Below are 9,137 nucleotides of genomic sequence, written 5' to 3'. Positions count from 1 at the left end.
GTACTTGCTTCAGCAGCACATATACCAAAATTATAATGCTACAGAGAAATTAGCATCGTCCCTGTATAAAGATGACACAAAAATTCATCAATATTTTATATTTTTATAGTATGCTACCTTTTACCTCAGACGTGTGGGAAAGGATTTATCTAACAAGTAGAGAGAATTATGAATAGAAGGCTCATAGATGGTTACCTCTGGGGGAAGGAACAGGTTGGAGGGAACAAAGATAGAAGCTAGACTTATTTGAATATGCCTTGCTTTGTATATTTGAATTTGTAACCATATAAATCATTTATAAAAGTAAATTTAAAAAAGCAATCCCTAAAAATTGAAAATAAAATGAAGCAAATGAACTTAACTGTATCTAGTTGGTAGCAGAGTTCCCTGGGTGGCATAAACAATTTGCTGTCAGCTACTAACCTAAAGGTTGGCGGTTTGAACCTTCCTAGCGGCACCACAGAAGAAAGTCCTGGCAAACTGCTCCCATAAAGATTACAGCCAAAAAAACCCTATGGAGCAGTTCTACTCTGTAAACATGGGGTCACCGTGAACCAGAATCGACCTAACCTCAATAGGTTTGTTTTTAGTTGGTAGCAGAACTACAGAGAGTAATTACAAAGAGTTTCTGTAAATTGATAAGACAACTTCTTGCTCACTCTGCTTCCTGCACATTGGCCTCTTCTCTGTTTCTGAAACATGCCAACCGCACCCTGCCTCTGGGAGCTGCACTTTTTGTTCCTTCGAGCTTAGAACACCTTTCCCCCAGTTATCTGCTTTGCTCATATCTTCATTTCATTCCGGTCTTTGCTTGAATGTCTCCTCTGAAGAGAGCTCTTCCTAGATCCCCTATTTTTTTTTTTTTTCATAGCACTGATTGCTACCTGGCATTATTTATTTAGTTTGTTGGGTTAGTTGGTTGGCTGGTTTCCTCATTAGAATATAAGTCCATGAGGGCAGGAACTTTGTTTTGTTCTTTGCTAGAACATGCTTGGTCCATTGTTACCAGTTGCTGTCAAGTCAATTCTGACTCATAGCGACCCTATAGGGCAGAATAGAACTGTCCCGTAGGGTTTCCAAGGAGCGACTGGTGGATTTGAACTGCTGACCTTTTGGTTAGCAGCCGAGCTCTTAACCACTGTGCCACCAGGGCTCCATATATAATAGTACTACTGAAATGCTTTTAGCATAAAGCAACAGAACACTTTCTCAACCATACCAACTTCTGGAAGAAGAGCTAAGAATATATTTCCAGGTTGGGCTCCACTGATTCGAAGTTGCTATCAAGGTAGGAAATCCCGTAGGAAGAGAAAGCTAGAGGAAAGTCATCATTGATACGGTTCTGCTGGGAAGGGAACTCAAGTAATGGCCTGGGAATATAAGGCAGTGTAAGTTCAATGATGAGTCATTTTTCTATGACTTACTAGAGAGTAAAAGTGTTCAGCTTCCAGAGTCACAAGTCTTGACCATAGGGGGTCCTATCCAGGTGGCACTAGGAACAAGTCTAGATACATCCTTTTCTTTCCTTTCACCGCTGAAATCACTCTAGTTAGTCCAGTATCTTACTATTATTAATCTACTTTTATTTAGTCTCCTTTTCTTTGTCTCTTCTTCTTTATATGTATGTGGCATTCATTCATTCATTCAACAGTCATTTCATTCATTTATTATATATAATTGTGAACCTGCTTTCCTAAGATATTTGTTTAGTGAAAAACCTAGAATTAAAGCTTACTATTTAACATAATATTAGAAGCCTTCTTCTTCTCTTTAAAAATATTCTTTTAAATTTTTGTTTTTCCCTTTTTACTCTGCTGTTTATACGCTCTGCTCTGACCAAAATGGTCCACTTCCCATCCTCCAAATAGCCATTGCATAAGAGTCTGTTTGTAACTCTGGCTGCTTTGCCCTAACAATGCCCACAGGGACCTCTGAGTCTTCAGTTACTTCATACCCATATCAGCAAAACATATGCTACCCAAATATAGCTGAAAATTAAAAATAAAATAACTGGGGTGGGGAAAGGTTAAGAATTAGGACCAGATCGTCTTCACTGTCTCTGTTTTCTACTGCTGCTCCTCGAATTATCTGGACAAACAGCATTACCCTTGAGATCTGCTAATTTTTTCCCACATTACAACTCTCCTGCCTCAGAGTTTTTATTTAATTTGGTCTGCCAGAACATTGACCTTCGTCCTGTTCATCCTGTGTTCTCACATAGACCAACTTTTTCTTAAAAACAAACAGCAAAACAAATTATCTTTTTATTACATAAGTAATACATGAATACGGGCTTATAAGTAATCTAAAAAATATAAAATTATGTTGAGCAAAAACTATAGTTCTTGTACACCCTGCTACCCAATATTGCTTCTCTTCTTAGAAGTAATCACTATTAACAGGCCTTTCTTCCTCGGTGCTGCTGGGTGGGTTTGAACCACCAACCTTTAGGTTAGTAAAGGAGTATAAACCATTTGTGCCACCCAGGGATCTCATATACTAATATGGTTTTTAATTTTCTTAAATAAAAATTTATACTGTGATTTTTCAAATATGTATTAGCAGCCTTTCAATTTCAGTAAACTTAGAACTCAATTTTTAAAAGATGATGTTTACAATTTTATAATGGAAACTTCTAATATAAATGGAATAATATAAATTCCCACCATATCTTAATTTCAACAATTATCAACACATGGTCAATCTTGTTTCTTCTATTCTCCCTCTCATCCACTCCTTTTCCCCACTACCCAGGTTATTTTGAAACAAATTCCAGAAATTATAATATTTTGATTGAATCTCTATAAGCACTCTTTTTTTGTTTTCATTTTTGTTGTTGTTAAAGAGTAGAACTGCTCCATAGGGTTTTCTTGGCTGTAATCTTTTCTTTTATAATTTATTTTATTTATTTTGTTGCTGTTGTCAAGAATATATACAGCAAAACATACACCAATTCAACAATTTCTACATGTACAGTTCAGTGACACTGATTACATTCTTCAAGTTGTATGGCCATTCTCACCCTCCTTTTCTGAGTTGTTCCTCCTCCATTAACATAAACACTGTCCCCTAAGGTTCCTATCTAATCTTTCAAGTTGCTGTTGTCAGTTTAATCCCATATGGATAGTTCTTAAAACAGCATAATGCTCAAGGCAGACATTCTTTATTAGTGAAGCTAAACTGTTATCTGGTTTTAACAGGGACTCTTTTTTGAAAAAACGTAATCATAATACCATTATCACATCTAAAATATTTAACAATAATTCCCTAATATCAAATATCCAGCCAATGTTCAGATATCCCTGATTGTGTCAAAATATTTCTAAACAGTTGGTTTGTTGAAACTAAGGATCTGAACAAATTCCACACATTGCGATTAGTTGGTATGTCTCTTAAATCTCTTTTAATCTATAGATTCTCCCTCCATCTTCTTTCAAATTTATTAGTTCAAGAAATTGGATTGTGTGTCATATAGAGTTTTCCACATTCTGGACTTTTGCTACTTTTATCCTCACGGTGTTATTCAACAAGTTTCATCTGAAACTTATGTTTCCAGTAAATTGGTAGCTAGATCTAGAGGCTTCCATATTTTCATGCAAATAACACGTGCCTCCTATGTTTGTTTATCAGCCACGCCCTCCCCAGAGAAGTATTTCCGTAAGCACTGCTATGCCTTTTTTTTTTACATGTTCTTATAAAAAATTAACATAATTTGCTTATGAAGATACTTCATGGGGGGAGGGTGCAGTTGACAAATTGTTTAAACGTAGGAGGCGTGCGTTATTTGTGTAACAATATGGTAGACTTAGGGTTTTTTGTTCCTTTAAAAATTGTATCTATTTTTTTTTTATCCATTCTGCCACTCTCTGTCTCTTTATTGATGCATTTAGTCCATTTACATTCAGTGTAATTATTGATAGGTATGAGTTTAGTGCTGTCATTTTGATGTATTTTTTTGTGTCATTCACAGTTTCTTTGTTCCAGTTAATTTTCTGTGCTGAGTTGTTTTTCTTTATGTATTTTCTTTTCATCTTTTTCATTGTTGTTGATTTTGTATTTGCCGAGTCTTTATGTTTTTCTTGTTTTAAAAAATTGTATTTATTTTTATAGACTCTTTCATAGGTGGTGTTGTGTACTTCCTATGTGCATCATTTAGGAGGGACATAATATGTGGTTGTCTTTTTTTACTTTAAAATTCATCAGTGGGGTCAGCCTAATTCCTCCATTATAAAGTTCCCTATAAGCTTTTCACTTAATGGTGTTAGTAGCCATTGATGGTTGTCATGGATTGAACTGTGTCCCCCAAAAAGTGTGTGTATCAATTTGGCTAGGCCATGATTCCCAGTGTTGTAACACCATCCTAACCCAGGTCACATCCCTGATCCGATGTAAAGGGAGTTTCCTTGGGGTGTGGCCTGCATCACCTTTTATCTCTTGTAAGAGATAAAAGGAAAGGGAAGCAAGTGGAGAGTGGAGGACCTCATACCACCAAGAAAGAAACACCAGGAGCAGAGTGCATCCTCTGGACCTGAGAAGCTCCTAGTCCAGGGGAAGACTGTTGACAACAAGGACCTTCCTCCAGAGATGACGGAGAGAAAAAGCCTTTCACTGGAGCTGACACCCTGAATTTGGACTTCTAGCTTACTAGACTGTGAGAAAATAAATTTCTGTTTGTGAAAGCCATCCACTTGTGGTATTTCTGTTAGAGCAGCACTAGATGACTAAGACAGAATTTGGTACGGAGAAAGTGGGGGTGCCACTCTAACAGATACCTAAAATGTGGAAGCGGTTTCGAAACTGTGAATAGATAGAGGAGCGGCAGTGGCAGAGGACCAGCAACAGCAAAGAACCTGCAGCGGCAGAGAACCAACAGCAGCAGAACCGGGAGACCAGCGTGAGATGGCGCTGGAGCTGACCCGCGGAACAAGAGAGCTGAGTGCCTGTGCGCCAGTGGCTTCCTGGTGGAGTGGGATGTCTCCGGGTACTTACGGTGGAGGTAGGCTTACCGACCCACGGAGCGAGGGAGCTGAGTGCTTGTGCGTAGGAGGCTTCCTGGCGGAGTTGGGTGCTTCCGGGCACCTACTGGTGGAGCTACTCAGCTTTGGAACACTTGCTCCAGCAGGGCAGATGCGGGCTTGAGGCCTGAGGGCCGAGAGGCCACAGGAAGCACAAGCTGAAGAGACAAGGAACACAAGAAGCTGAGTTGCCTCAGTCTCAAAAGGTATGGCCATGACCTCAGGGGTTTCAAAGGGTGGAGCCATGGCCTCTGGTGCTTCTAAGGGTGGAGTCTAAGAGATTGGTGCTCCTGGAGCCGAGGGAGCAGAGTTGCTGTTCCAGTGGGCCTGGAAGGCGGAGCTGAAGCCAGAGCCTGAAGCCCAGAGCCGAGGGGCTTCCACTCAGAATCTGGATACTGTGGCCAATACCTAGAGTCTGGAGGGCAGATAACAGAGATTTATTTTCAAAGCCTTGAGGGCTAATGTAATGTGTTCTGCTGACTTGCTTGGTGCCTGTTATCCCTTCTTTCCCTCCAGTTTCTCCCATTTGTAATGGAAATGTCTAGCTTGTGCCTGTTCTGCCATTGTACCTTTGGAAGCAGATAACTTGTATTCTAGATTTCACAGATGAAGAGGAATTTTCAGATTTTGGACTTGGAGTTAAGACTTTTGGTATGATATGATGAGATGAATATGTTTTGCATGTTGCAAGGATGTGCTTTTTGGGGGCCAAAGGGTGGAATGTCATGCATTGAATTGTGTTCCCCAAAAGTGTGTGTATCAGTTTGGCTAGGCCATGATTCCCAGTGTTGTAACACCATCCTAACCCAGGTCACATCCCTGATCCAATGTAAATGGAGTGTCCCCGGGGTGTGGCCTGTACCACCTTTTATCTCTTGTAAGAGATAAAAGGAAAGGGAAGCAAGTGGAGAGTGGGGAACCTCATACCACCAAGAAAGAAACACCAGGAGCAGAGCGCATCCTTTGGACCCGAGGTTCCTGCGCAGAGAAGCTCCTAGTCCAGGGGAAGATGATGACAACAAGAAAACTTCCTCCAGAGCTGACAGAGAGAAAGCCCTCCCCTGGAGATGACACCCTGAATTTGGACTTCTAGCCTACTACATTGTAAGAAAATAAATTTCTCTTTGTGAAAGCCATCCACTTGTGGTATTTCTGTTATAGCAGCACTGGATAACTAAGACAATGGTTATTGCCTAGAAACATTATTTCATTGTTGTTGTTGTTAGGTACCATTGTGTCATTTCTGATTCATAGTGACCCTATGTACAACAAAACGAAACACTGCCCCATCCTGCACCATCCTCACAATTGTTGCTGTATTTGAGCCTATTCTTGCAGCCAGTGTGTCAATCCATCTCATCAAGGGTCTTCTTTTTTTGCTGACCCTCTACCTTACCAAGCATGATGTCCTTCTCCAGGGACTGGCCCCTCCTGATAACATGTCTAAAGCACATGAGATGAAGTCTTGCCATCCTCGTTTCTAAGGAGTATTCTGGCTGTACTTCTTCCTAGACAGATCTTTTAGTTCTTCTGGCAGTCCACGGTATAGTCAATATTCTTTACCGACACTGTAATTTAAAGGCATCAATTCTTTGGTCTTCCTTGTTCATCATCCAGCTTTTGCATGCATATGAGGTGATTGAAAATACCATGGCTTAGGTCAGGTGCACGTTAGTCCTCGAAGTGACATCTTTGCTTTTTAACACTTTAAAGAGGTATTTTGCAGCAGATTTGCCCGATAGAATACGTTGTTTGATTTCTTGACTGCTGCTTCCATGGTTGTTGATTGTGGAGACAAATAAAATGAAATCATTGACAACTTCAGTATTTCCTCCATTTATCATGATGTTGCTTGTTGGTCTAGTTGTAAGGATTTTTGTTTTCTTTATGTTGAGCTGTAATTCATACTGAAGGCTGTAGTCTTTGATCTTCATCAATAAGTGCTTCAAGTCCTCTTCACTTTCAGCTAGTTAGGTTGTCATCTGCATATTGCAGGTTGTTAACGAGTCTTCCTCCAATCCTGATACTACATTCTTCTTCATATAGTTCAGCTTCTCAGATTATTTGCTCAGCATACAGACTGAATAAGTATGGTGAAAGGATACAACCCTGACACATACCTTTCCTGATTTTAAACCATGCCGTATCCCCTTATTCTTTTCAAATGACTGCCTCTAGGTCTATGTACAGGTTCCTCATGACTACAGTTAAATGTTCTGGAATTCCCATCCTTTACAATGTTACCCATAGTTTGTTATGATCCACACAGTCGAATGCCTTTCCATAGTCAAGAAAACATAGGTAAACATGTTTCTGGTATTACTCTGCTTTCAGCCAAGATGCATCTGACATCAGCAATGATGTCCCTCGTTCCACATCCTCTTTTGAATCCGGCTTAAATTACTCGCAGTTCCCTGTCAGTGTATTGCTGCAACCATTTTTGAATTATCTTAAGCAAAATTTTACTTGTATGTGAGATAATGATACTGTTTGATAAATTAGGAATATAATAATTAACCAGCCGGGGTAAAAACGTACCATTTGTTGTTGTTGTTAGTTGCCATTGATTCGATTCTGACTCATGACAACCCCATGTGTTACAGAGTAGAACTGCCCTATAGAGTTTTCTTGGCTATAATCTTTTTTCGTGTCAACACTTAACTCTTCTAGACCTTGGGTTCCCCATTTCCCTTCGTCCAGCTTTCCTGTGCTCTTCTGCCTCCTTGTCCTTGCCCTTGGGCTGGTTGGCTATAATCTTAATGGAAGCGGATCACCAGGACTTTTCTCCTGTGCTTTAAATTGATCTTGCACCATGTTCTCAATTGAAGCACGCTCTCTGGTGTGGATAGTTGTTGGTGGGCCCTAGAACAAGGAAAGCTTCTGCAAGTGCTGCTGCTTATGTAATCTCCAGATCAGTTATTTGGTCTTCAGCTCTACCAGATAGTAGAGATGCTCCCGAATCATACTGATGTCAAAGATGTCGTTGACCCAGAGGTAATAGTCATGGTGACTTTGTCTAGAAAGGGATTATTATTCTAGAACACAAAGAAGGAAGAAATGGAAAATGACGTTGTACTGGACATGGCTATACAGCGTCTCTTCTGTCTACCACCTCTGCTAAAGAAGTAGAAGAAGGTGGCTATGTTTTGTATCATATAAATGTGCTTTCCATATTGCTAATTGAATGAGATGGAGTCAAAATATAGACTGCAGAGCAGTTTATGGAGTAGCCTGGCTCAAAAAGCTCTACTCAGAGAGGGACCAGCTGGGCCAATCATATGCTCACTTATGGGAATCTGATTTGGGAAACAGAGTATCAGGTGGGTAATAGTAGGAACTGATGTGAAAGGATGTATAGAAGGAGTGTAATGTAGAACTGAGGCCAAGGTTATGGGAAAGCTAAGCTGTGAAGAAGATGAGACAATAATTAAACAGAAGCCATGAGAAGGAGAAAACACAGAGAAGAGGAATCCAGTCTCTAATGGGAAGAGTAATAAGAAGACATGTGAAGAGAAGCGGAGCCAAGGAGAGGTTGAGTCATGTTAAAAGGTAGAGTACTTGAGAGAAGATTCTGAGCTCTTGCTCCTGAGAGACCTTGGGTACAGCTCCAGTTTCTGTTCTGGTCCCTGTTTTTTGATTCTCATGAGATCCTGGCCTCTGTTCTCGAGTCTTACAATAAACAACCATTACTTGAGGAAATGAGTGAATCTCTGTCCCCTTCCAACCAAAGGTACTAAGTAGAATAGGAATGGTATGAGAGAATATTACTGCTTGCAGAGTCCTTTTTAAGTGGATAGTATTGGTATTGAATGGTTAAGATATTATTTATACAGCAGGCCTATAAGTGACAAACCCACTACCTAGAGTTTTGTTGGAGCTGGAGTTATCCCAAATAGCCTGGAAAGTGTAGACTCTTTATTGTGCGCAATCAACTGTGGAAGGAATATGCATTAGACAGGAAACCAAACCTGAGTGGGAGGCCCCAAGTAAGTCTGAGATGTTGGGCGATGGTCTTTTTTTTTTTTTTTTAATTTTTTTTATTGTACTTTAGATGAAGGTTTACAGAACAAATAGTTTCTCATTAAACAGTACGCATATTGTTTTATGACATTGGTTAACAAC

At 39.9% G+C, this 9,137-nt stretch overlaps 1 non-coding gene across 1 annotated transcript; it reads left to right on the top strand.

The window, feature by feature from the left end:
• Window positions 1–107, top strand: LOC111820427 (U6 spliceosomal RNA). The gene has a single exon (XR_002823972.1). It is a non-coding gene; the product is annotated as a U6 spliceosomal RNA (small nuclear RNA).
• The last annotated feature ends 9,030 nt before the right edge of the window (window positions 108–9,137 follow it).

This window comes from Trichechus manatus, unplaced genomic scaffold, assembly GCF_000243295.1.
Source record: "Trichechus manatus latirostris isolate Lorelei unplaced genomic scaffold, TriManLat1.0 scaffold00037, whole genome shotgun sequence".
NCBI classification, from domain to species: Eukaryota; Metazoa; Chordata; class Mammalia; order Sirenia; family Trichechidae; genus Trichechus; species Trichechus manatus.
Note: the sequence above shows the minus strand (reverse complement) of the source record. Positions and strands in the feature narration are given on the sequence as shown.